Genomic DNA, 27,915 nt, shown 5'->3' with positions numbered 1-27,915 from the left:
GCTCAGTGAGGAATTATTTCTGATGACAGGAACTAACAGCACATAAGTGACGATACCCACATGTTTTATGAGTATGTTCTGCGTATGGCACATCAGACTCAAGCTTTATTATAAAATTACCATCCACTGCAAAATTTAAGAATGTACGCAATAGTCAGGTTTTATAGGTAAGTAATACTTACAAGCATATACTATATGTGCAGGTATTCCAACCAACGTCGATAATGTTTTGGGATGGAGCATACCTGTATTCCTCCTTTACTCAACTCCAGCGCCATTTATGTGTTAACGAGCCCACTGCTCAACGATAAAGACTCAGTACTGTAAAATATATGTATCTGTAGGAACTAGCTTAACAACTGGGGCAACCTCCCTTACACTTTTTGTACCGGCAGAAAGAGTAACGAAGAATCTGACGCTGATATGGTCAATTTTGTTTAATGTATGGCTTCTTCTTCTATCGCTTGTGCCATTGGCCAGCATCGGCCGTGAGTCTGCATTGTGATTTACGGATTTGGAAAAGTTAGTTCAAGGATTTGACGGATGCCCGTCCTGTCGCCACCCTCCCCCCCCCCCCCCCCTTCCCCAACCCGTTACCCCATATGACGGAATACGTACGCATACACCAACTGTTTGCATGCACTGTCGTTCATGTGAAAGCGAGGAAAGTTTTCCAACTGTTTGCGAATCATGTAACTGAGGCGAGACACGGGTACCAGCCCGGAATCCACTTAATGGTATGTGGGAAATCACCTAAAAACCTCATCCAGGATGAGCGATACACCTATCCTCCTCGTCAATCAACGGAGTGGTTTCAGGCGGAAGTAGGCACACCTCCCGGACCCCTAAGCGGGGCCTTAACACGCATGGCTATCCGAGTTTGTGACAATTCATCTCTGAAGCTGTTCACTACTCATCATTTATAATATATGCAACTGAGCGTATGAAACTCGACATTTCTTTAAAGAAATATTTGCGTAATTTCTCACTGCGAAATGTCGTCCATCAATATTGATCAGACAGTTTTATGGCATAGGAATCCTGAAAATTTGACTGAGTAATGACCTTGAGGAAGAAAAGGACTGTTTCGACTTCAAAACGGAGCACTTGTGCTTTTGAGAACAGCAACTTTCGTAGACGGGTGATCCTTATCAGACCTGTTTTAAAACTATCTTGTGCACTAATGTGCGATAGCTGTTTTCTTCGATTGGGGATATGGAGTGGTGGGAAGATTAGAGAGAGAGAGAGAGAGAGAGAGAGAGAGCTTTTTAATTGCTTCGGACGAGCCGGTATCATTTTTCAGTTGTCTGAACTACCGTAAATGTGATATTCTTTGATGGGTACGGATTCCCACAAACCTTAGGCCCCCGCGATAAATTTCTCGTATTCGATGTCGCTTTTATCGAGCCTCTATAAAGTGGATCCGCTTGAGGGGTCCCCAAGGAGCGATCGTGCTTGCTATTGAGGGCGTCTTTGTAACGCTCTCAATGAGTTTCAAAAATTCATAACCCAGCCTTAAGTTCCGTTAGTGGTATGAAAACTTATCGGTTTCGCGATGAAAAGTTAGCAGTTGCTTAATTAAACAATGAAATTAATGACTACTTTTATTGATTCATTTATCTCTGGTACGTAGTAGGAAATCTGAAGAATGTGTATACCTCCATGAAAGAAAGAGATGGACATACAGAGGAACACCTTTGGAATGAATGAACCGGAATTCCCACATGCCTTCAGCTGATTGTTTACATTTTGCGCTACAGCCGAGTTTTTAATCATACACTAAATTTGCCTTGTATTCATACCTTTAGTAATTATAGATAGCAATACGGATCCAAATTGAAATTCATCAAAGAAGGGGAAGTTTCTTTTCTTAGGTAAGTACCACAAAAGTTCACTTTATAGTTGTCATGCTAGTATGAAGTCCTTTATATATAGAAAAAGCGAGACACCATGTTGTAACGAGTTAATATCGTAGGACTAATTAAAGCGACTGTGTGGTCACAAACACTGATGAGCCAAAACATTATGATCGCTTGCTTAATAGCTTGTTTGCACGTCTCTGGAAGGAAATACATAACTGATTCTGCGTGCCAGGGATCCGATAGTTTGTTAGTAGGTTTGTGGAGGTATGTGACATTATATGTATACGCACAGGTCATCTAATTCGCGTAAATAACGGTCCGCTGATTTGCGTACGCGCTTATGACATCCGATAGTGACGCCGATGTGCTCCATAAGATTTCTATCAGGCGAATTTCGTCGCCGAGACATCTACGTGAGTTCATTATAATGCTCCTCCAACCACTGTAGCACGGTTCTGGCTCCGAGATACGGACAATTATACTGCTGACAGATGACATCAAACATGAAGGTATGCTGGTGGTTCACAAATGACAGCGTGTCTTCGATTACTACCGCAGGTCCCATTCAAGCACAGGAGAATATCTCCCATAGCATAATACTGCTCTCACCAGCCTACTTCCGTGAGGCTCTGCACGTTCCTAGCCGCGTTCACCTTGACGACGGCGTTTGTGGAGACGACCATCGGCTCAGTGCAGCAAAAATGTCATTCACACGAAGAGCCAACATGTTTCCATTGATCGACGGTCGAATCCCGATGGTTCTGTGCCAGCTCAAGTCGTAATTTACGCTGTCGTTGCGTCAACATGTGAAAGACGTAGTGGTGGTCTGCTGCGGAGCTCCATGTTCAACAAAGTACGATGGACGGTGTGTTCAAAAACACTTGTGTGTGCACAGTCATTGTGCTCTTTCGGCAGAGATGCCACAGATTAGTATCTGAGTCGTGGACGTCCACCCACTTAACGCCTGGTGGTAGATGCTCACGGCAGAATCAAGAAAACATTCGACCGGCTTTGCCGTTTTCGAGATACTCGTTCACAGTCTCTGCGTAATAATATTCAGCCCTTTGTCAAAATCGCTTATCTCAATGGATTTCCCCATCTGTAGAGCCTATCTGCGCTGGGGTGATCCTTCGTCGGTGTCTGCTCCGCTTACATACTTTTGTTATCGCAATACATGCCCACAACGCCACCAGGTGGCATCCGACGTCGCACTGGGCAGTGGTCAAAATGTTTTGGCTGATCAGAAAGTTAGTTAGTTAGTTGGTTGCGTGTTCCATTGATCAATCGCACGGTACGGTAGCCGTTATGATGTGGAACGTGTCAAGTGCACAATAAATGCACATATGAAACAAGATTGTTTTAATATATATTACAATACAGAGTTAAAGATTAATACTCTATTATTTACCCCATTCCCTTAAATGGCACAAAATGCATATAGTATATTTATAAATTTATTTATTCTTATTCAAGAATTCATCTATGGTATAGAAGGAGTTGTCAAGGAGATATGATTTCAATTTATTTTTGAAGCTATTACTGCTCTCTGTCAGATATTTTATTGCATTTGGTAATTTGTCTAAAATATTTATAGCAGCATATTTCACCCCTTTCTGCGCCAAAGATCGGTTGATTAAAGGATAGTGTAAGTCTTTCTTTTTTCTTTTATTATAGTCATGAATGTCACTGTTGTTTTTAAACTGGTCGATGTTGTTGAGAACAAATTTCATTAGTGAGTAAATGTACTGTGAGGCTGTTGTAAGAATTCCCAATCTTTCAAAAAGATGCCTACAAGATGTGCGACTATGAAACCCACACATTATTCTAACCACTTTCTTTTGAGCAGTGAATACTTTTTGTGTAAATGTTGAGTTACCCCAAAATATTATTCCGTATGACATCAGAGAGTGAAAGCGCGCTTAGTGTGTTAGCTTACTGATTTATATATCCTCAAAATTGGCAATTATTCTTATTGCAAAAGTTGCTGAACCTAGTCGCTTTAGAAGACATAAAATACGAATTTTCCAATTAAGATTCTCAGCTATATGTACCCCAAAACTTAGTATTCTCTACCCTGTCTACTGACTTCTGTTGATGTGTTATATTTATTGAAGGAACTGTACTTTTTGCAGCAGAAAATTGGATGTACTTTGTTTTTTCAAAGTTTAGAGCAAGCCCATTTGCAGAAAACCAATTAATGACTTTTCCAAAGACCTTACTTGTATCATTTTCAATTGGAGTTTCTATTACTGGATTAATAATGATGCTTGTATCATCAGCAAACAGCGTCAGCTCAGCTTCCTGTTTCAGATAGGAAGGGAGGTCTTCACATATATCAAGAACAGAAGGGGACCCATGATTGAACCCTGTGGAACACGTAGTGTGTTTATCAGACAAGCGTGGGAGTGTGCTGCCACCCAATCCGTTGAATGTGTAAATACTACGATGAAGTGTTACATTCGATAAGATTTATGTACAACTTTCTGAGTCATTACTTCCAAGATCTCCCAACTATTGAGCTTAAAATAGTCACAATAACAAACTGTAGCTCTGCTATGTGCGATTGACGAAGATTAAAGGCATGATATCACAATAGAAGAATTTTGTCTCTAACAATATTTCAGCGTGTGATAACTCGCTAGTTTTCTACACCTCGTAGATCCAAATTCGATGTTTTTGGGACATTTCCTCCATGGTGTACTGGGGGGGGGGGGGGGGGGGTCCATTTTGGACATGTCTGAAAGAACATACAAAAAATGCATAATTAAGGTGAGGACGACCGATGATCATTTAAGTGCAGATGCACGCCAGGGTCGAACACTTACGGGAATCGGCAAGATGTCACGAGTAATGAGGCCAAAGAGCATCAGTAGTATCTGGTATAAGTTGAGAATTTGGGTCTGACGAGAGACATGCTGGGATAGTCCATGCGGCTGTGGTGGCCACTGTGTCCGGATGGCGTAGTGGTCACCGCATCTGCCTAGTAAGCAGGAGAACTGGGTTCGAGTCCCGGTTCGGCAAACATTTCAGCTTGCCCCATTGATATAAATCAATATTCATGTCTTGAAGTCACATTATATGTTGATAAATACTCTGTTTTGCGCATCTGAATGCTCATTCCGTACATATTCCCAATGTATGCAGGGACAGGCTGATGTCAGTAGAAATTAGTGACATGAAACAACTCTTTCTATACTGGTAACGATAGTGCAGCAATAACAGCTTCAAGAAAGATTGTAGTGGGTCCTGGCTTCGTTAAGTATGGGAAAGTGGACAATACCGTGTCTAATTGTAAGCAAAGTACTAACCGATTTATTCTTATCCGACTGAAATAAGACTAAGAACTATTATCGCTGTACAATTACAGGAATTAATTAAATACTTTGTGGGAGACTAGAGATCTGTAGTGGGAAAGAAGAGTACAACAGAAAAAATAGGCAATATGAAACTGGGGAAACAAGTACTTCCTTTCCCCTCAGTCGCATAGCACGAAATAACGTAAAGTCATCCATCAGTAATGATAGGAAACTATCTTACGTATTTGATATGCAACGGGATTGTACAACACTGTAGTCGTCTACTCGCTTTCCGAGCTGCACAAGACGGAATTCTGTTGAAAGTAAGTGACGTAATCCATTAACTGACGTAAGACGATACAGCTGGGTCGCGGAAATTTTGGCGTCTGTCGGGTTGTTTACAGTAGCTTGTCAGCGCACTCCTCGTTTAAATAACTCGTGTCGTGTGTTCCTTGTCCATTATTTTTTTGAGCGGATGGTTTAAGAACGGTCTTTCCCATTAATCACTCACGAGAATTAATTATGACATGCCTGAATAACAAAATCTATACAGTATTGCCTTTGCATAAGAATTAAAATAGTAAACATGTGCGAAGATGTCGTCAACACACTCAAATTTTCTTTTATTTTCTGCTTGTGCAGTGACAGCTCTGTAACTATTTTGAGCTGCCAGTAGTTCTACCGTCGTTTTGTGCATGTAGACATCAAATGAAGGCGGGTAGCTGTCCTCTTGTTAAATAATATGGATCATACCGTGCTTCCAGCGCTGATTAACATGAATGTTAAGAAAATGTGAATGTTAACAAAAACCACCACAGCTGTTATTTCAGGTGCATTTATTAGGACACAACCGGTGTCATTCTGTACGAACATCATCAGGTGCCCTCCAGTTCAGCAAGACAAAGATTAGGCTAAAAGCTACGAAAAAAGTGTAGAATACAAAGTTGATTATTTTCGAGGGGGACATCTTCTAGTGCTAAAATTAGCCAGCCACCCCAGTGGGGGCAACTTAGAATTTAAAATGGGAACCCCAAATTTAAATTGCAAAATCAGATTCTACATAAAGAACTACATAAATTTTGTCTTAAACATTTGTTTTGATTCTTGGTAATTGGCGCTGTAATTCAGGAAAATCCATGTTCCCATTTTTGCGTGGAAAATGGTTACGGATAAATAAAAAATACTTATTTACTTCGTAAATTTTGATTCGCTAAAACTAAAACTCTTCGTCTCTCCCCATAGGGTGGGGTTTAGAGAGAGGAATTAGAGTTTTTCAAATTTTGACGAAAATATTAATTTTTTCCGCAGATTCGGACAAGTCAACATTTGTAAAACTATAATAGCACTCTCTCAAACCCCACCATATGGGTAGAGAGGGAGAGGTTTAGTTTTAGCGGATCAAAATTAACGAAGTAAATAAGTATTCTTTATTTATCCGTAACCCTTTTCCACGGAAAAATGAGAACATGGATTTTCTTGAATTACAGCGCCAACTACCAAGAATCAAAACAATTGTTTAAGACAGATGGTTCAAATGGCTCTGAGCACTATAGGACTTAACTTCTGAGGTCATCAGTCCCCTAGAACTTAGAACTACTTAAACCTAACTAACCTAAGGACATCACACAAATCCATGCCCGAGGCAGGATTCGAACCTGCGACCGTAGGCGTCGCGCGGTTCCAGACTGTAGCGCCTAGAACCACTCGGCCCCTTCGGGCGGCTTGTTTAAGACAAAATATATGTAGTTTTTTTTATGTAGAATCTGATTCTGCAATAAATGATGGGGGTTCTCATTTGAAATTTTAAAGTGGGCTCCCACCCCACCCCCAGAGGGCTAATTTTAGCACCAGCGTATGTCCCCCTCGGAAACAATCAACTTGGGATTATACGCTTTTTGGTGTGAAGCTTATGTTTCGATTTATTCTGGTTCGTCAACTTAAAATTTACACCCCGTATGTATCATTGTCGCAAGGAATATTCATCACCAACCTCCGTAAATAATAGTACCGAAGCAGCAGAAATGTGCTGATGTTATGATTTAAAATGAATAATTGCCCAATAAAGATTTGAAAGGTACATGTTGGAATGTGACAAGTAAAATGCCTCACCTCTTCGCTGTGCTTGGTATAAGCACAGTCAGTAGCATGTGTCAAGTGTATTTTGCAAAAACTGCATATAAAGGAAAGTATATTTGAACAATGAAGTGCATAATTGTCCTGATCTACATATGTACTTAATTGGAAAAAAAGGAGGCCAAATTTCATTTTTGGATGGACAAATACTTACAAAACCGGACGGAAGCTTAGGGCACAATGTCCACAAGAATTACTATCAAAAGAAATAGCTACTCTGACACGGAGACAAAGCAAAAGAAAAGTGATTTTCTATCGAAAAAGAAAGAGCTAAAGTGAAAGTTCTGACCAGTCGTGAAAACAGACAGAGTTCGTGTGAGAAGGGTGCTAAGAAGACACGGTTTTGACACAGTGTTCAAACCGACCAGAAACGAGTGCAAATATTTCAACGCTGAAAAGGGCCCACGCCCGCCACTCGTCACAACAGGAGTGTACAAAATTCCCTGTGGTCGCAAATTAAAGGGCATCGACAAATTAACCGCGATCGATTGCCATTGTTTCTCAAGTTTTAAATGTTTTGTGTGTTATTAGTATTCCTACTTGTGAGTGAATAGTGATACACCCACCCAGTTAAAAGAAATTTCAGTCAAACTGCAATAATCTAGCTACTTGAAATGGATGTAAGAAACTTTTTAGCACAGGGAAAGGTACGTACATACTTATAATAATGCAATTATTATAATGTCTTCATTAGTTATGTAACATAACTTAATTTTACTCTTTCGCTTATGTTTGGTTCGGATTATTTAGAGGAAATTAGGTGGGTGGGTATTATACCAACTTACGAAGATTTATAGGGAGATCTGGGTAATGTGAACTACCCTGAATTAAACGTCTATTTACTTTTTGTCAGCAATCAAATTTTTTTGTAACTAAAGTACATCAAATCGTGTTAATGTTATAAGCGCGAAATTTTATGAGGATGTCTGAATACTGGATGGATTTTGATTAAACTTCACAGCAATAAATCTTATACATCAGAATAACACAAAGGCCACTTTTTACTGCGAGAAGATATCTCTTTCTCACGAGAAAATTTAATAAAGCGAGAGAAAGTGCGGGACGGAAAGCTAATAATACTTACATGGTATCGTGATCAAATGTTTATTCTCTAACCCATTTTTATTTCAGCATTTTTACTTATCAGTTTATTGTCTAAGTAGTTGGTTTCGAATACTTTGCTTTACTTCGAATACTCTTTCCAACACAGATCTGCTATATTTTTATTACTTACTATCTACATTATTTAATTATTTAAAAATTTCATGTAGCAATTTTTTTTAAAAAGTGTTGTGTTATTATATCCGATGACTGAAGCTCAACAATAAAATTTCAAATAATTACACCTACCTAATATCTTCACTGCTTCTGCGTCAGCTGAATTTATGCTGCCATCTGTATCTGATGTACAGAATCAAATATACTGTCATAACGACGCAGGTCAATGTTTACGTCGTTCATATCACATGACATCATCTCAAAAACGTGAAATTAAAAAAAAAAAAAAGTTGCGTTCCACCTCCAAATTATGACTTAGTTAAGGACGCTGTAAATTAAAAATAAACAGTGTAAGTGCAGTTCAGTGGCAGACTATGCTCCTTTCCACCAACGATAACAAATATGTAAGATTTGCGTATGGTGAGGCTTTTCACTCGCTATAAAGATACGCATGCGGCATCTCAAAGCCACACGTCATCAGCTACAGCTGCGAAATGTTTTGTTGAAAATATGCCAGTCTTCTTACAGTTGATTTCCGCTCACCAAAAACAACTAGAAGCCGAAAAGAGAGTCGTAGGATCGGCTGTGATTGTCTTTCGTACATATAACCTACCTCCAGAGGGCAAAGAACAACATGAAGTTGTTTTTGAAGATCTATAAAACTTATATTTGCATATGGTGACTAAATTACAAAAGAACGCGCAGAAAACTGTGCAAAAATACCACATACGCTTCACCAAAAATTCAGAATGAAATAATTGATTTGCGAGGAGACGTCGTTGGAGACGATATCATTAATGGCGTAAAGAACGCATTTGCCTATTGGATCTTGGCAGACGAGAGGTGTGACATATCACGAAAAGAGCACCTTTCCATTGGTGTTAGGTTTTTTGATGAGGGAATGTTGGTGGTTTGTGAAGAGTGTCTTGGTTTTGCGGAATTAACTGCCATGAATGCGAAATCTATAGCCTCTACCATTGACGATTTGATAGTTAACACAGATCTTGATCCCTAAAATTGCGTAGGAGAGGGGTACGACGGAATTTGGACTGTCAAGAAAGAATGATGGTGTCCAGAAAATTATAAGAGAGAAATATAAAAAAGCGCTGTTTTTTCATTGTACCAACAATATACTGAAATTAGTTCCACAGGATTTAAACCAAATACCAGTAATACGAAATATAGTAACCACAATGAAATAAAAAATTTATTCAGAGACTCGGTCTCTGGGCTCGCACTGCCTGCTGCTGAGAAAGTGATTGCTTTTGCTGATATGACTTGCAATAACGACTGCGCGAAACGCCGCTATCTCGTTAGGGGTGCTACGGCAGACACCCTCTCGAGCACCCCGAAGACTTCTTGAGCCCTCGGCTGTGATGGGTTCCAGGCTGACAAAAGAACTGTCGTGTGTGCATTCGCGGACGAGAGAAAGGCTGAGGCAAGTTCGAGTGAACAAGGATGGATGTTGTCAAAACTGCGTACCAAATATTCTAGTGCTCTGTGAAACTAGATGGTTCCAGAAATATGAAATTATCAGCATTTTAAAGAGAATTACGTCCAGGAGGTCTGGCGCTATTGACACTGTCGAAACAGTGGAACTAGAAAACACGCTTTTCAGTTGCATTGGGCTGCTACAAATTCTGAATTTATTGTTAGTGTTTGCACAATATTTTGCATTGCTGCAACCAATAAAACGGTTATTAGTAGACTGCAAAAAGTGGTCTGCAGCTGTGGTCTAATGCATGTGTGACTAGTGATGGATTAACGAACATGTGCATTTACAGATTATGTTGTCTTACGATGTTTGTATACGTGTACTAGCACTGTCTAACAACGGCACGAATGTATTTAACAGGATTGGCAACGATATACAAGTGTGTCAGCTTACATTACATTGACATGGCCTAAAGCCATAATATGTAAGTAACATGGCAACATAGCTAAAATGTTTTGAGTAATCGGCATAACGTCGAGATACATAATAAATCTGTAAAATAATTCTCTTAAACATTCTGTATTTTTCAGCAGCACTTGATAATGGCCTAAGGCCGAAATTGCAACAGTGTAATAAAAACTTATAACAATCACGGGCGTAAAGATGATGTCCTTAAAAAAGAATTTTATGACTGTGGATCCCAGCTCCAACAATTGTATTCATTGTTAACAAGTGTATTCAATAGTAAATGCTCTGCAGTCCAAAAGTATGGACATGCTACTGTGTTCACACCATATCAGAAGAATAACTGACACATCGTGAATGTGTTGATCTTCAAAGCGGGAGTTTAGTAGCAGAAGCAGAGACAATCGATAACGATCTTGAGATTGATTTTAGAATGCCACGTATCACAAAGCGGCAGACACATCGTGCAAATCCTCCAGGACCGCTTGCAGTTATTAAAATTTAAGTGGTTTTCTTGGTGAGACTGAACTGTGGTACACTATGTGGGAACAAAAAATATGAAGTAAATGGAGCTTGTTGCGCCAGTTAAAAAACTCTACTGTTTTATCCAATGATAAATCAGGCGCTTCACATTTCACTTGCGAAGCTCGGCACAAGAGTCATCGAAAGATCGCTCAGTACGTTACGAATAGTCAACATTTTGTAACGATCGATAATGAGGAAAAACGCCCTGTCCGCCTCTGTATGATAAGTGTGCATAGAATGAGCGTTCTAGAAGCACAGTATAAATTTTAAACTGAAACACTAACCAGATTTTGCCAGAACCCTCGCAGATTATCGTTGGAGTAAAATTAGTTAGTAACTTAAATGAATAAATATACTACTACTTATCGATTTTTTCTACTTTTGCTCCGCCCCTAAGCAAATGCTACGGACGCTCATGAACATGCGGCTTAAATAACATGAGAGCAACAATTGTCATCTCGGAAATATGGATAAATTGGAACTGGCAGAGCGTGGACAGTGTAATGATACAGTTAATTTGATATATTAGGCAACATTTAAGACCAGCGCTTTCAAAACATAAAGGCAGAGCATAATTTTCGTCCTTAGTTTTTTCGGTTTTACTAAATCAGTTTGAGGTATTTCGATGTACACGCAAATGTTCTCGAAATGTAGCCTGTAATGCCATCTGTTAATGACGTGCAGAACTAGTTAGATAAATGCTTTTGTATTTTTGTTTGCGCAAAATTACGTACTTTCTTTCTTATTTATTGTATGAGCCAGTTTGGAAAGTTCATCGTACAAAAAGGCAGTATGTCGTGTGAATTAAAATTTGCGTATAAAATTTTTGTGAACTTTTTAAGGAGAACTCCAGTAGGTAGGTCAAATAATTTATTAGTGTTAGAAGAGTAGGAGTAAATAATCTTTGGCTTACTGTCGTTGAGGGGAGCAGTGCGCAGGAATACGGCTGTGTGCGCTGGTAGCTCTCGTAAGAAAGCATGTCACTTAAATTCGTATACGGTGACAGTGTATTGAGATGCCAGAGGAGAGTGTTTGCTAGTATGAGTTATTTAATACCGCCACGGAAGAACTTGCTTTTGGCTAATAATTTATTCTACAGCCTATCATCATAATGCAGCAGTAAATTTGGCTCTAAATACGAATATGATATCTATAATATCTTAGACAATCGGTGCCACTGTATTAATACTAATGTTTGGTGCATTCATAGTATAGTAATTTGCATGTATGTGCGTTTGCGTGCTTATTCATTATCATTACGCCCTAGTGTCGTTACACAAGTCAGTACTACAGAATATTACATAACTAGCAGTACCTGCGTCAACCTTCCAACTATCGTCATTGTTTTCTTTCTATTTGACTAAATTTTCTCATTTTTGCGCACGTAAAAGTAAAATATTATTATCGTGTGTACTTAATATTTTCAGTTTCAACTCGACGTTAGGTATCCGACACTTACGATTATTTTTCTAATTGAAGATGATAATTAAATAGTAAATCCCGTCGGCAGCGTTACTATTGTGGCTAGAGAACCACCAAATTGTAAACGAATTCCTCGCCAGGCCGTGAATAGGGATGCCTACCGGCCGCCGTGTCATCCTCTCCCGGCCGTTTTGCAGAATTTCCAGACCGTGGAGCGGCTACTACTCGGTGAAGTACATCCCAGTTGGTGTCACGAGGTTGAGAATACTCTGCACCAGTCCTCTCACCAAGGAAAAAGTCCTTATTAGTACTGGGAATCGAACCCAGGTTCTCTGAATGGCAGCCACCGACAGTGACCGTTCAGGTACGGAGACGGACATTTAACAGAAAAGAAGGGTTGAAATTAAACACGTCGTGGGCTCACTGCTAAATCAAGCAAACAATGACAACTCTCCCGCACTACAAGATCAGTAACACACGTCAGCGCGACTTCATATCTTAGGAAGCCGTTTGATGATGTAAAGACCCGGCCATTTTATGGATTCGTGTAAACAGTTCGTCTTTCTGAACGTGTTTTAGTTTGAAGTTGCCATCTGCGTCTGACGTCTCCAGCATTAGGAGACGAAACGTTAGAGAAAGAAACATGCATTAGCCCACGGCCTAATGCTTATGGAGCAGGAGTGTATTACTGATCCGGCCGTGGTGACCGAGTGGTTCTAGGCGCTTCAGTCTGGAACCGCGCGAACGCTACGGTCGCAGGTTCGAATCCTGCCTCGGGCATGAGTGTGTGTGATGTCCGTAGGTTAGTTAGGTTTAAGTAGTTCTAAGTTCTAGGGGACTGATGACCTCAGATGTTAAGTCCCATAGTTCCGTTCTTAGAGCAAAATTTAATGCACTTTCTTTCAGCTACTTGTATACTAAATGAGTATTCGTCGATGCTACCAAAACACATGGAACCTTTACAGGAACCAAAAAAAGACTATATATTCAATATGGCCGAACACAGTACAGATACTTTTCAGGGGTGTTGACCAACACAGCAAAAAATAGCACGAAACTACAAAATTCCAGTTATTTTTTGAACAGACTTTGTAGGTTTAGGTTTCCTGTGACTTCGCTAAATCACCTAAGATAAATGGTGGGATGGTTGCCTTGAAAGAATACTGCCGGATTTCTTTCGTAGTCTGGGAGGTTGTGCTCCATCTCTAATGACCTCATCATCAACGGGACACTGAACCTTAATTTCCCTTTCCTTCCTGCAGTTTACGCTGGAAACTTTGCTGCGTTTTGTCAGCTTTTAGAGCATCATACACACTCTGTCCCCCGTTGTGTGCTTCTCCTTTATAACACACACATTCTATGTTGTGGAGCTGCTCATACTACATTCAGACTGACGTTAAAACCAGAGCACTACGTATGTGTTGCCGCGTAAAGCTCCGCATAATTGGGACAGTATTGTGTCTATTCATATGTATTCAAGTGCACACGACGGTCCGGAGCACCATTATGTTCTCCATCAACAGCTTACCCTCTACCAGCTAGATGGATGTACAACGCAATGCCAGAAGCGAAAGTTTGAGATCCCTGTTAAAGATATCATTATGATATCACGTCCAGTTCGGTTGAAAATATTTCGTATAGCACTCCAACAATTCATAAGAACACTGTGTTTTGTCGTTCTCTGAATCAGAGATATATCAATCTTCTATGTCTTGCAACACTTTGGTTGCTTTCGTATGAGTAACAAAAAGGGCCACTCTGCAGTTAGTGTATGATACGTTAAACAAATGGGTGTAATAATTTTTAGAGTGCCCGTTACAATATCTTTGAAAGTTTAAAACGTACTTAATTACCATTTATCTTGATTTTTGTACTCACAAACAGTGACGCATAATGAGGAACTGAATTACGCATATTCCCAGTAGTGTGTAACGTCTTATTTCGATGAGTCATAGTAGGGACATTATCATCGCTGCCCACAATTCATGTAGAGCGATTGAAACTGGATGCAGCGAAACATCTCGATGGTTGCCAGTCTCGCTGTGGTCAATACCAATACGATTAGATGCCTAGAAGAAGACGAAAGTATACCCATATCCGTGGAGAGTTCCTCAGATCGTTATGGCTCATTTCATGAGCGGTAGGATGGTTCTTGTCTTTCTGACAGTTGCAATACGAACTCTTCATATTATTCGTAATTTTTAATTGTTTATAAGTAATGTTTTCGCGGTATTTGGTTTGTACTTTGTAAGTATTTGTGTGTATTTATGATTTTATATATGATTTTATATTGAATGTGGGCATTATTTATACGTATAATGGACACTGTAAAATATTATATAGTTTACTGGTCCATGTTCGGTATCTGATCAAAAGTATCCGGACGAGCTCCTCGTGCAAGCCGTGGAGGCGCAAGGGATGTCTGTCGGTCGCCTATCATCCTCTGCCTTGCGGCGACATGTGCGTGCTGTATGGAGGTGCAAATGGTCACCAAACAGCTCTATCGGCCGTTTTGCACACTTTCCATCATGAGACTGAGAGCATCCAGTACCAGTTCTGCCACCACAGAAAGCTCCTTGGCAGTACCGGGAATCGAACTGGGTGTTCCTCAAGGCAGACATCTATACCGACAACTCTACTACGGAACAGAAAATGTACCTATACATCCGTATGTAACGGAAATTGACCGCTAGCTGTCAAGAGAGGCGGATCCATCAGTGTAAAAGGAAGCGGGGGGCACTGTCAGTAGAGAAACATTAACAGCAGAATGTATGGGTCAAGGGAGACTTCGAATGTAAACTAATCTTTGGATGTCAATTTCCAAGAAAGATTGCTTATCGAAGTCGAGGGGTCCAAACGTTACACATCGAGCGTGCGATCGTAAATCGATCATGCGACTCTGCTGGCGGCCGTTAAGAGTATGCTTACGTTGGGCACTACTATAATGGCAAAAGAAAAGCGTCAAAGATACTTGTCACTGTAAAGGAAACGACTTACCTTACTCGTCGTCGGAGTTGTCGTCATGTGAAAGTCGATTACGGTGGTCTGGATGGATAATTTGGATGAGTTGAACCATGTATTCTTCCTGAAACGAACAATTTTCTACGCTGGATAAACATGGAATTAAATTCTTCCATGTGAGAGAATCCGCCGAAGAAACGTCAAGTACACCAGACATCCAACTCAATAACGACATAAATCGTCTGGGTTTCTCTAGAAACTCACGAATAATTCTCGGAGGTATGCAATTTAGAACAACTAAGGGAACGATCAAAACAGATAAAAATGACGATCAGAAATAATTGATTAGAGGAGTCGCATGATCGATTTACGATCGCACGCTATATATGTATCGTTTGGACCTCACGACTTCGATAGGCAATCATTCTTGGAAATTACCAACAAATCCATTAGGAATATGTCAGATCTTGTTTAGTTGCCCCAGTCGACTGTTGATGTTGTAACTGTGAAGTGGAAATGCGAAGGAATGTTCCCAGCTAATCCCAGACCAAGCATACCTCATGTATTGACAGAAAGGGAGAGTCGAACATTTCAGAGTGTGGGTATAAAAAATTGCATGAAGTCAGCGATACGAATCACTCGTGAGTTCCACAGTGTTACCAGCAGTCCAACTACATTGAAGAGCCAAAGAAACTGGTACACCTGGCTAACATCGTATAGGACCCCCGCGAGCACGCAGAAGTGCCGCAACACGACGTGGAATGGACTCGACTAATGTCAGAATTAGTACTGGAGGGATTGGTACCATTAATCCTGCAGGGCTGTTCATAAATCGGTAGGAATACCAGGGGTGGAGATTACTTCTTAGCAGCCGGCCGTTATGGCCGAGCGGTTCTAGGCGCTACAGTCCGGCGCCGCGCGGCTGCTACGGTCGCATGTTCGAATCCTGGCTCGGGCATGGATGTGTGTGATGTCCTTAGGTTAGTTAGGTTTAAGTTGTTCTAAGTCTAGGGGGCTGATGACCTCAGATGTTAAGTCCAATAGTGCTCAGAGCCATTTGAACCATTTGAATCTTCTGAGCAACACGTTGCCAGGCATCCCAGATATGCTCAATAATGTTCATGTCTGAGAATTTTGGCGGTCAACGGAAGTGTTTAAACTCAGAAGAATGTTCTTGGAGCCCCTCTGTAGCAATTCTGGACGTGTGGGGCGTCGCGTTGTCCTGCTGGAATTGCCCAAGTCCGTCGGAATGCGCAATGGACATAAATGGATTCAGGTCATCAGACAGGATGTTTACGTACGTGTCACCTCTGAGTCGTATCCAGACGTATTAGGGGTCCGATATCTCTCCAACTGCACACGCCCACACCATTACATAGCCTCCACCAGCTTGAAAACTCTCCTACTGACATGCAGGGTCTATGGATCCATGTGGTTGTCTCCATACCCGTACACGTCCATCCGCTCAATACAATTCGAGAAGAGACTCGTACGACCAGGCAACATGTTTCCAGTCATCAACAGTGTTGGTGTAGACGGGCCCAGGCGAGGCGTAAAGCTTTGTGTCGTGCAATCGTCAAGGGTACACGAGTGGGCCTTTGGCTACGAAAACCCGTATCGCTGATATTTCGTTGAGTGTTTGGCACACTGACGCTTGTTGTTGGCCCAGCATTGAAATCTGTAGAAATTTGCGGAAGGGCTGCACTTCTGTCATGATGAAGCATTCTCTTCAGTCGTCATTGGTCCCGTTCTTGCAGGATCTTTTTCCGGCCGCAGAGATATCGGAGATTTAACGTTTTACCGTATTTCTGATATCCACGGTCCACTCGTGAACTGGTCCCCAATTTATCGCTACCCCGGAGATGCTGCGTCCCATCGCTGGTAACACCACATTCAAACTCACTTAAATCATGATACCCTGCCATTGTAGCAGCAGTAACCGATCTAAGAATTGTGCCAGAGACTTGTTGTCTCATATAGACGTTGCCGGATGCAGCGCCATACCCTGCCTGTTTACATATATCTGTATCTGAATGCATCTAAATGCAAGACCTTGGCCCGGCTAGAGGGCGAGATAAATATTGACAGCCCGTCAGGATCTCATATTTTCACTCAGTATGAGACCACGGGAAGGCATGGACTACTACTTTGCTAGCAAAGAGCCACAGACTACGATGGGCCCTAGTAGAAACGGTTACGAAATGCAACACTAATAAATGAAAGATTTAGAAAAATAAACAAAGATATGTATTCTGAAATCAGTGTAGAACGCGGTACTGTTAGCCGAGGGCAGCCGCCACTGACATAAACACATTCCCAGAGTGACATACAGAAATAGCATTGACTTATAACTACACATCCTTAAATTTAGAACAGTTCGGAGGGAGAATATTGAACCGTGAGAACTGGGTTTAGGCAACAAAAGAAGGGAGGGGGGGGGGGGGGAGGGGGCAGACTTTGGAGAACCTTAGCGAATGGCTGGCGGTGCCGCTCTCCCGTATATCACGAAATATTCGCGATCGTCAAACGACTGAAGTGGTTATCGGTCCGTGTATCTCTCACTAATGTGCCTGCAGCTGAAGAAAGTAGTTGTGGTCCTAACTTGCTGGATGGTCAAGCGGTCAAGCGAGTTCCGTCGACCCTCGACGCTCGTAATGAGCAGTTACACGAGCGTCGAGATTCGACGGAACTCTTCTGGCAGTGTCCATCCACCGCTCTGGAGTCTGAAGATGGCTCTATGAAAGAGTCGATACCGGTCACTCACTCCAATAAAAAATTGCGATCAAGATTTTAACTGTAGACTAAGACTGAAGAACTGCAAAAAGGTAAGAATTTGAGGACATGGGACCAGGATAAACTAAAAGAACCAGGTTGTAGAGTGTTTCAGAGAGAGCTCTAGGGAACAAATGACAAATACAGGGGAAAGAAATACAATAGGAAAAGAATGGGTAGCTTTGAGAGATGAAGTAGTGAAGGCAGCAGAGGATCAAGTAGGCAGACGAGGTCTTGCAGAATTCCTTGGGTAACAGAAGAGGTATTGAATTTAATTGATGAAAGGAGAAAATACAAAAATGCAGTAAATGAATCAGGAGAAAAGGAATAGAAACGTCTCAAAAATGAGATTGACAGGAAGTGCAAAATGTCTATGCTAGGATGACTAGAGGACAAATGTAAGGATGTATAAGCATATATCACTAGAGATAATGGTAAAATTAAAGAGACCTTTGGAGAAAAGAGAAGCAATTACATGAATATCGAGAGCTCTGATGGGAAACCAGTTCTAAGCAAAGAAGGGAAAGCAGAGAGCTGTAAGGAGTATATAGAGGGTCTATACACGGATGATGTACTGGAGAGCAATATTATGGAAATGGAAGAGGACGTAGATGAAGATCAAATGGGAGATATGATACAGCGGGAAGAATTTGAGAGTGCACTGAAAAGGACCCGGAAGTAGACAATATTCCATTAGAACTACTGATAGCCTTGGGAGAGCCAGCCATCACAAAACGCTACCACTTGGTGAGCAAGATGTATGAGATAGGTGAAATACCGTCAGACTTCAAGAAGAATATAATAATTCCGATCGTAAAGAAAGCAGGTGTTGACAGGTGTGAAAATTACCCATCAGTTTAATAAGTCAAGGCTGCAAAATACTAAGACGAATTCTTTACCGACTAATGGAAAAACTAGTAGAAGCCGACCACGGGGAAGATCAGTTTGGAACACGTGAGGCAATACTGACCCTAGGACTTATCTTATAAGATAGATTAAGGAAAGGCAAATCCACATTTATAGCATTTGTACGCGTACAAAAAAAAAAAAAAAAAAAAAAAAAAAGGCTCCGAGCACTATGGGACTTAACATCTATGGTCATCAGTCCCCTAGAACTTAGAACTACTTAAACCTAATTAACCTAAGGACATTACACAACACCCAGTCATCACGAGGCAGAGAAAAATCCCTGACCCCGCCGGGAATCGAATCCAGGAACCCAGACGTGGGTGTACGCTTACAGGAAGCTTTTAACAATGTTGACTGGAATACTCTCTTTCAAATTTTCGTGGTGGCAGGGGTAAAATACAAGGAGCGAAAGGCTATTTACTATTTGCACAGAGACAACATCGCAGTTATAAGAGTCGAGAGCACCAAGGGAGTGAGACAAAGTTGTAACCTATCCCCGATGTTAATCAATCTCTATATTGAGCAAGCAGTAAAGGAAACGAAAGAAAAATTTGGAATAGGTATTAAAATCAATGGAGAAGAAATAAAAACTTTGAGGTTTGTCGATGACGTTGCAATTCTGTTAGAGACAGCAAACGACCTGGAAGGGCAGTTGAACGGAATAGACAGTGTCTTGAATGGAGAATGTAAGATGAACATCAACAAAAGCAAAACGAGATAATGGAATGTACTCGAATTAAATCAGGTGATGCTGAGGGAATTAGATTAGGAAATGAGGCACTTAAAGTAGAAAATGGGTTTTGCTATTTGGGAAGCAAAATAACTGATGACTGTCGATCTAGGGAGAATATAAAACGTAGACTGGCTATGGCAAGGAAAGGTCATAAATTCCCTAGGTTTAGAACCACTTAAACCTAACTAACGTAAGGACATCACACACATCCATGCCCGAGGCAGGATTCGAACCTGCGACCGTAGCAGCAGCGCGGTTCCGGACTGAAGCGCCTAACCGGCCGCGGTGGCCGTGCGGTTCTAGGCGCTCCAGTCCGGAGCCGCGCTGTTGCTACGGTCGCAGGTTCGAATCCTGCCTCGGGCGTGGGTGTATGTAATGTCCTTAGGTTAGTTAGGTTTAAGTAGTTCTAAGTTCTAGGGGACTGATAACCACAGCAGTTGAGTCCCATAGTGCTCAGAGCCATTTGAACCATTTTTTGAAGCGCCTAAAGCCGGCTTTAAATTTAAGCCTCTCTTGGTGAAGGTTTCTGAGGAGCGTGCGATCAGAGTTACGTCGATTTCGGGTTTCCCGAGAGAGTATTAAAGCCTGATCTCGAACCGCAGCACATCTTGCCTCTCCGTCTTCATTGGGTTCTTGAGACCGCATAGTCCTGAGTGTTGGTCATTCTAGGGTATTCAGAAAGACTCGAGTGTTTTCTAGGCATTTTTATTCGTAAACATAACAAAATTATAATGTAGTGAGTAGGCAGTCGAATCACAAATCGAACCTAACAAATCCATTTTGTCTAGGGGAAAAAATAAAACACTGCTCAAAGAAGCAAAGCAATGTCATTAAGTTTTTAATACACAAAGCGAAACCAGTAAATCCGTATATCCTAAAACTGAAAAAAAAACTCTTCCTGAAAAGGCCGTGAAGGCCCAACGGTATCGACGGGCCACCGAGTCATCCTAAGTCCACAGGCGCCTCTGGATGCGGATATGGACATGCATGTGGTCAACACCCTGCTCTCCCGGCCTTATGTCAGTTTGCGAGACCGGAGCCGCTACTTCTTTATCAAATAGCTCCTCAATTTGTCTCCCAAGGGCTGAATGCACCCCACTTGCCAACAGCTCTCGGCAGACCGGATGGTCACCCATCCAAGTGGTAGCCCAGCCCGACAGCGCTTAAATTCAGTGATCTGACGGGAACCGGTGTTACCACTGCGACAATACCGTTGGCCAAAATCCATATATCCTAGTCAACTAAATTCATTGTTAGCCTGTATTCATAATGATAAAATTGTGGAGATTAATTCTGTCTCTGTTGTAAACTTCCGATAATATATTTTTCAATGTATTAAAAAAGTAACAGTGCCATATGCTGGTTGTTTTGTGTACTGCGAGACTAACATCGTCATCTGGGGTTCTTTGGTGTTCTGTACTACAATGATTAAACATCTGAACTACTGAGCTGAGCAGACGATTTTAGACAAAATTTTAAATCAGGAAAGCTTTTTTTACAATATCCGATTTCGGTGAAATATCTCCTATACGTTGGCTCTAAGCTAAACTCATGTTAGCTGTGAAAACCCCATGGAAATTGGTTGAGTTTATTTTGGTGATTAACATGGTAAACATGCAGAAAGAGACGATGGTTTTACATTTTTGTATTTGTTATAGATTATGAGAAGGAAAAACTGAGTGAATGAGTTACTGCTATCACTCTTAGAGGGGGGACAGTACAGGCAGGAGGTGACATGAAACAATAATTGGAAAAAATCAATACTTGCGCTCAGTTAATAGTTTTTGGGGTCATTATGGTGATTTTTGTCAGTACCGATGATATGCAAACTAATCACATAAACGAATATAGCTCTGTAGATCTTTTATTTCTTTCTTTATTTATTTTTTTGGAGAAACGAGTAGAATTGTATAGAATGTACTGTAAGGAACTTAAAGTGCAGGATTCGACTTCATTGTCAACGCACCAGCTTTTAATTTAAAAAGTGGGATCTCCAGCTGTTTTTTTGCTGATTATGGATGCGCCAAAACTTTTGAGTCCCTCGGGGCTGTGAGCCAAGAGCGTGCTGGGCAGCGAAATTAAAGCGACTCTCTTAAATGAGAGGGGAGCCTAAAACAGTTTTTATCTCACGGTTATAGCTGATTCCGACGGTCTTTTACGTTGAGGTGATTTAGGTTTCTGAAGAAAATTGTTTTTAAGACTGCATTGCTCAGTCGATAAAACCGGGGCCCTTATAGGATAAATTTGTTGTCCGTCTGTCTGTCTTTTTTTCTCTCAGGAAAGGATAGACGTATGAAGTCGAAATTTCTGTCACATATTAAGACCTACAGTCCCATGGCAATGTAAGAAATTTAAGCTTATGAGTAAATGCAGTGAAGGATACGACCATTTGTTTCACATATTTTGATACTCGCACACTCACTCATCAATCTATAGGGTTACAATCATGAATTTGACAACAAGCAAGGTTTCACAGTACAAGTAAATAAAAAATTCCGAAAGGTATTAATCTGTAATTACATCACACAAAAGAATTGTCATTTGTTACCTGATTGTCTGTCTGTCTGTCTGTCCGTCCGCCTTTTAAGACCACTTATTCTCATCAACCGGTAGACGTAAAGAGTTCAAATTTGTCACATACTAAGGTTAAATGTCCCTCGGCGATGTACTAAATATGAGCTTATAAGTCAATACAATCAAAAGATACGGCCATTTATGTCACATATTTTGATATTCGCAAACTCATTCATCAGAACCTATAGGGTACTTCCCGCTGATCTAGAATCATGAAATTTGAAAAGAAGCATGGATTCACAGTATAAGTAAAGCAAAAAAGTTCGAAAATTGTTGATTTGTTATTATATCACACGAAAAATATATTTTTTGTGTCATTTGTTACCTGACTGTCTGTCTGACCTTCTGGTAGGATTCTTTTTACCTCAGGAATGGGTAAACGTACATCTCGCCTGTATCGATATCGGTAACAGGCAAGAATCTTCGAGATTATCGATTCCCGGGATGGATGAACTGTCGATATACATGTGGATACCTCGTTGCGTGAATCCTACTCGCACTTACGCGGATTTTTTTAATAATCTAATTTATGTGTGATTACAGTCAGCCGGTAAAAGATACTGCTGTATAATTCGTCTATTGTGTTTTCAGATACATGTAAATAAAAGTAGTTTAGTTTATCTTGAAGGCAGAGCTGATAGGAGATTCGCACATACAGATAATGGCATAGTACCATATAATGAACTAGTATACGTATTCCACCATAGTAGAGGAAACACTCGAGTGAACGTATACGACAATAGAAGAAAAACGTTCCAGTATGTGTAGCATATCTTGTAAAGATAATGTACAGTTTGAATAATTTACGAGTGTTCGCAACCTGCGCCGCAGAAGGTGTATTTAATGACCCCCGCCGGTAAGAAACAATGTTGTAGATGACGACATTGAAATTCCGATCGTAGCCACAATCAGGGATTGAAATAAATTCAGTGACAAGTGGAAATTTGTGTCGGACCGGGAGTCGAACTCGAATTTCCCGCTTTACGCGAGCGATTGCCTTAACCGCTTCGGCTGTCGCAGCACCATTCCCATCCAGCCCAAATTCCCAGCTTTTCAAACACAAAAAATGTAGTGTCCCCTGTCTGTTACCTTCATTGCTCGCAGCCTGATGTTGTATCGCGCGAGTCCGGACAAACACTACATCTGCACCGAATGATCATTAATTCCTTTCAAGGCGCATATATTTAAATGTATCGGAAAGGAGACACCACACATATTAAAAAAAAAAGTTATATATGTTCTGTAGACTACGACGAGGCTCTTCTTCTGGAATGCTGACACAGTGAAAGGATTCTTCTCAGAGATTCTGCTGAGAGGAGGGTCTGAATAGATAATTTACATTGCTGAGAGACGCCATTTGAGCAATTTTGTAGTTGTGAACCTATTGTCCGAAATGTGGTGATTAAGGTTACAATCAGCATTAGGGAAGGGTGTTTCCAGTCTCTGAGAATAAATCTTACACGTGTAAACATGTGATTTCAAGTATTATTCTTCAATATTAATGATTCTGTGTTCAGTCATATTATCGGCCGTTTTTGGATCGAAGGAATCAGTGGAAAGCGGACTTGTGGAACGAATCTGCACTTCGGAACTAGCCCTGTTTGGAGCAATTTTCAGATTAACTCTGCATAGAGTACACAGCTACGATCCATTAGCCACTGAGAGCTCTACTCTTGGCACATCGAGTGAACTTCCTTCCGCCCGTGAACTTGTAAAGAGCTTCCAAGAATAACTTGTACTTAACTAAAGAAGTGACGGCCGGCAGCAGTGGCCGACCTGTTCCAGCGCTTCAGTCCGGAACCACATGGCTGCTACGGTCGCAGGTTCGAATCCTGCCTCGGGCATGGGTGAGTGCGATGTCCTTAGGTTAGTTAGGCTCAAGTAATCCTAAGTTCTAGGGGACTGATAACCTCAGATGTTAAGTCCCATAGTGCTTAGAGCCATTTGAACCATTTGAAAGAAGTGACCTTTACTGTGAGTTACTGCTAAAGTTTTCGTCGATCGCATTCAGGGAGATTACATAAGACAATAGTTATAATACGAGGGGCGTACAATAAGTAATGACAAATTCAAATGGTTCGAATGGCTCTGAGCACTATGGGACTTAATTTCTGAGGTCATCAGTCCCCTAGAACTTAGAGCTGCTTAAACCCAACTAACCTAAGGACATCACACACATCCGTGCCCGAGGCAGGATTCGAACCTGCGACCGTAGCAGTCGCGCGGTTCCAGACTGTAGCGCGTAGGCCAGCCGAAGTGGCCGTGCGGTTAAAGGCGCTGCAGTGTGGAACCGCAAGACCGCTACGGTCGCAGGTTCGAATCCGTCCTCGGGCATGGATGTTTGTGATGTCCTTAGGTTAGTTAGGTTTAACTAGTTCAAAGTTCTAGGGGACTAATGACCTCAGCAGTTGAGTCCCATAGTGCTCAGAGCCATTTGAACCATTTTTTGTAGCGTGTAGAACCGCTCGGCCACCTCGGCCGGTAAGTAATGACACACCTTTTCTCTGAAAGCAGGTTGGTTTTAATAAGGATGCCAACAGACCATGTTATCTCCGCTCTTTTAGCTACAAAAACTTATTTTTCAACATTATCTCCGTTCTGTGCAATGGCCTAGAGCCACCTTACAGAGATGGCATGTATGGCCCCATAATACCCCTCCACTGGCCGACATCGGAGCGAACGTCTTGCTGAATCAGCAGCCTCCCCATCATCCACGTACTGCTCCCGCAGAGCGCATTAGGACCGAACAGATGGAACTCGAAACGTGCGAGATCTGAGCTATAGGGTGGATGAAGAAGAACGGTCACACGATCTTTTGTGCGCTCCTCTCGGATGTGCAGTCTTGTGTGAGGTCTTGCGTTGTCACGAAAAAGGAGAAGTTTGTTTGCATTTTTGTGGCAATGGACACGCTGAAGACATTTACTCAATTTCATGAGGGTATCACAATACGATTCCGCCTTGATCGTTGCACCATGAAGGAGGACATCAAACAGAATAACCTCTTCGGAGCCCCAGAAGATCGTAGGCACGACTTTACCGGCTAAGTTTGCGGCTTTGAACTTTTTCTTTGGAGGAGACGTGGTGTGGTGCCTCTCCATTTATTCCCGTTATGTTTCTGGTTCGAAGTGACGAACCCATTTTTCATCGCCATGTTCAAGAAAATAATGTCACGATGAGCCTCGTAACGCGCAAGAAATTCCGCACAGTTGTCTTTCGTTGTCCTTAATGCTCTTCTGTCAGGCGTCGAGGAACTCAGTGGTCACACAACTTTGAGTACCAAAACTGGTGGACGAGCGTGTCGGTACTAGCAACGGAGACTCCAGTTGCTCACTGAGGCGTTTGTGACCAGTCGATCACCTCGGATGAGGTGCGGCTGTCCGGCACGCGGAAGATTCTACAGGTTTGCGCGACCTTGTTGTGATGATGACAGATGCATTGGCCAACGACTCGCCGAGCTTTTGTTTACTGCCTCCGTACCAACCGATGCAACAGTGCAGATAATTAGTGCCAGCCTACAAAAATACAAAAAGAACTCCCGCAAATTCACGTTGTTGAACTAATGGAACTGCAAAAACTCAAACAGATATTTTAAAATCAACAATAAACTACAAACAAACAGATGGGCTGGTTACGGGATCGAACCTTTCTGGATTGTTAGCTGAAATATTTACAGACTTAGAAGGCAGAAATCTGAATTCCCTGAAAAACCTTATATACTACTACAGATATATAGACGATACCATTATTTTAAATGTTTAACAGCTTTCAAGACAAAATAAAGTTCGCAGCTGAGCATGAAACATGACAACATAAACTTTCTGCAGGTAACCAGTAGAATAATGAGTAGTAGAGAGCAATCTGAAATTTGTCAGAAACTAACCACAACTCTTGTCTCCCCAAGCCCACAAAATGGCAAAACTCCGTTTGGTCAACAGAGCAGTCCAACTATTATTGTATGAGGTTAAACATGAGAGAAACGGACATAATAAAACAAACAGTTATTGAAAATGCTTATAAAATTTCCATAGTAGATACTCTGTAACACACAGTAATGGCAGAAAAATCACAGCACAAAATAACAAACAGGAAATAAGCTCTTCCATACAATCCCAACTATTAGAGATTAAAGTTGTGGATCAGGCAAAAGTTGCATATAACTTTCCTGTACTGACACTCGACAGACGCAAGCATCTTCAGAACTGTGGCAAATATTGTGTTACGCAACCATAAAATGAAATAAAATCACTGATCCAGCTTACAATGTGATACATTTAGTAGACAATGGCCATACGATTAATATATCTTTGTATGGAGCCGATATTATACATATAATGGACAAAGTTGGCTGTGGAGGCCACGTAATTTCCCTGGCCAGGTATATTCTAACATTAAACAGCAAAACATATAATTTCCCGTTGAACGATTCAGAACCGTATGTACCTTTTGGTGGAATGGTACCTCATTAAGCCTAATGAAATACAAAAAATAAAAAAAAAATACAATATGAAAGGACGTAGGAAAATTACAACTTGAAAGTAGAAAAGCAGATTTCGAAGGCGATAATAAATTTCAGTTTGTAATTTTGTTATGTCATTTTAAATCTATTTTAATAACAAGTTATGAATTTTAGATATACATGTGTCAATGTCCACGAAAGCGGCGGATATTTGCTGAAGTTTAGTGATATTGTTTTTTGTGTTGCTTTAGATGTAATGAGGCAGATTTCCACGAAAGCGAATATCGGTATGGCTGTGACTCACTCAAAAAGAAATGCTATGTCTCGCTGTTTAATCTTATAATGATATTTGACCAGAGGCTGTACGTACGACGGCGGCTTCACACACAGCCATATATATTTAATATGAAGCTCTTGGCTACTAAATGCTACGTTTGAAGTTGAATCTGTGATTTTAGATAATTTGGAGGTGGTGTAACACACTGTATTTCCCACAATTGTGAAGAAGCTCGCGTCTTTCGAGTGAAACATGTCAATAAAAGTAATCTGTATGCGACTTATGGCTATTTCACAATATTCGAAAAGTATTTTCTTTGAAAAATACCTTTGTGATCAAGTACACAGTCCAGTCTTATTAATGTCACCACGGTCTATTTTGACGTCCACTCACAGATGGAAGGCGACAGCACCAGCAACGGAGGGCACATAAAGCGTGTCAGGGGGACGCGGGACTCTGTGCAGTCATTGTTGTAATTTATTTGTTTATTGCCGAATTACAGACCTGTTACTTGATTTTTTAAAACAGGTCGTACATCTTACAATTTTAGTTTTTCATATTTTTGCAATTTTATTTTCTTTTATCTATAACATTTACGAAGAATAATACTTTTCAAAATAACAATAATTTAAGGTTGAAGTGTTTTAAGAAAAATGTAAGAAGATGATAGGGTAGAGGAGAGATTTGTTAGTACCATCAACGAATGTGACTGACGGTGAATACCTCGGAATGATTTCTACGAGCTGTTGACCTCCAGTCATACACACACACACACACACACACACACACACACACACACACACACACACACACACACGCATATACACACACGCGCGCGCGCGCGCAAATGGCTGTTAGTAGAGAAATAGTATTGTTG

The 27,915-nt window shown here is 41.1% G+C and overlaps 1 non-coding gene across 1 annotated transcript; it reads left to right on the top strand.

The window, feature by feature from the left end:
* Positions 1-4,811: 4,811 nt before the first annotated feature.
* Trnat-agu (transfer RNA threonine (anticodon AGU)) lies at positions 4,812-4,886 on the top strand. The gene has a single exon. It is a non-coding gene; the product is annotated as a tRNA-Thr (tRNA).
* The last annotated feature ends 23,029 nt before the right edge of the window (positions 4,887-27,915 follow it).

The sequence above is a fragment of the Schistocerca serialis genome, chromosome 6 (assembly GCF_023864345.2).
Source record: "Schistocerca serialis cubense isolate TAMUIC-IGC-003099 chromosome 6, iqSchSeri2.2, whole genome shotgun sequence".
Lineage (NCBI taxonomy): Eukaryota > Metazoa > Arthropoda > Insecta > Orthoptera > Acrididae > Schistocerca > Schistocerca serialis.
Note: the sequence above shows the minus strand (reverse complement) of the source record. Positions and strands in the feature narration are given on the sequence as shown.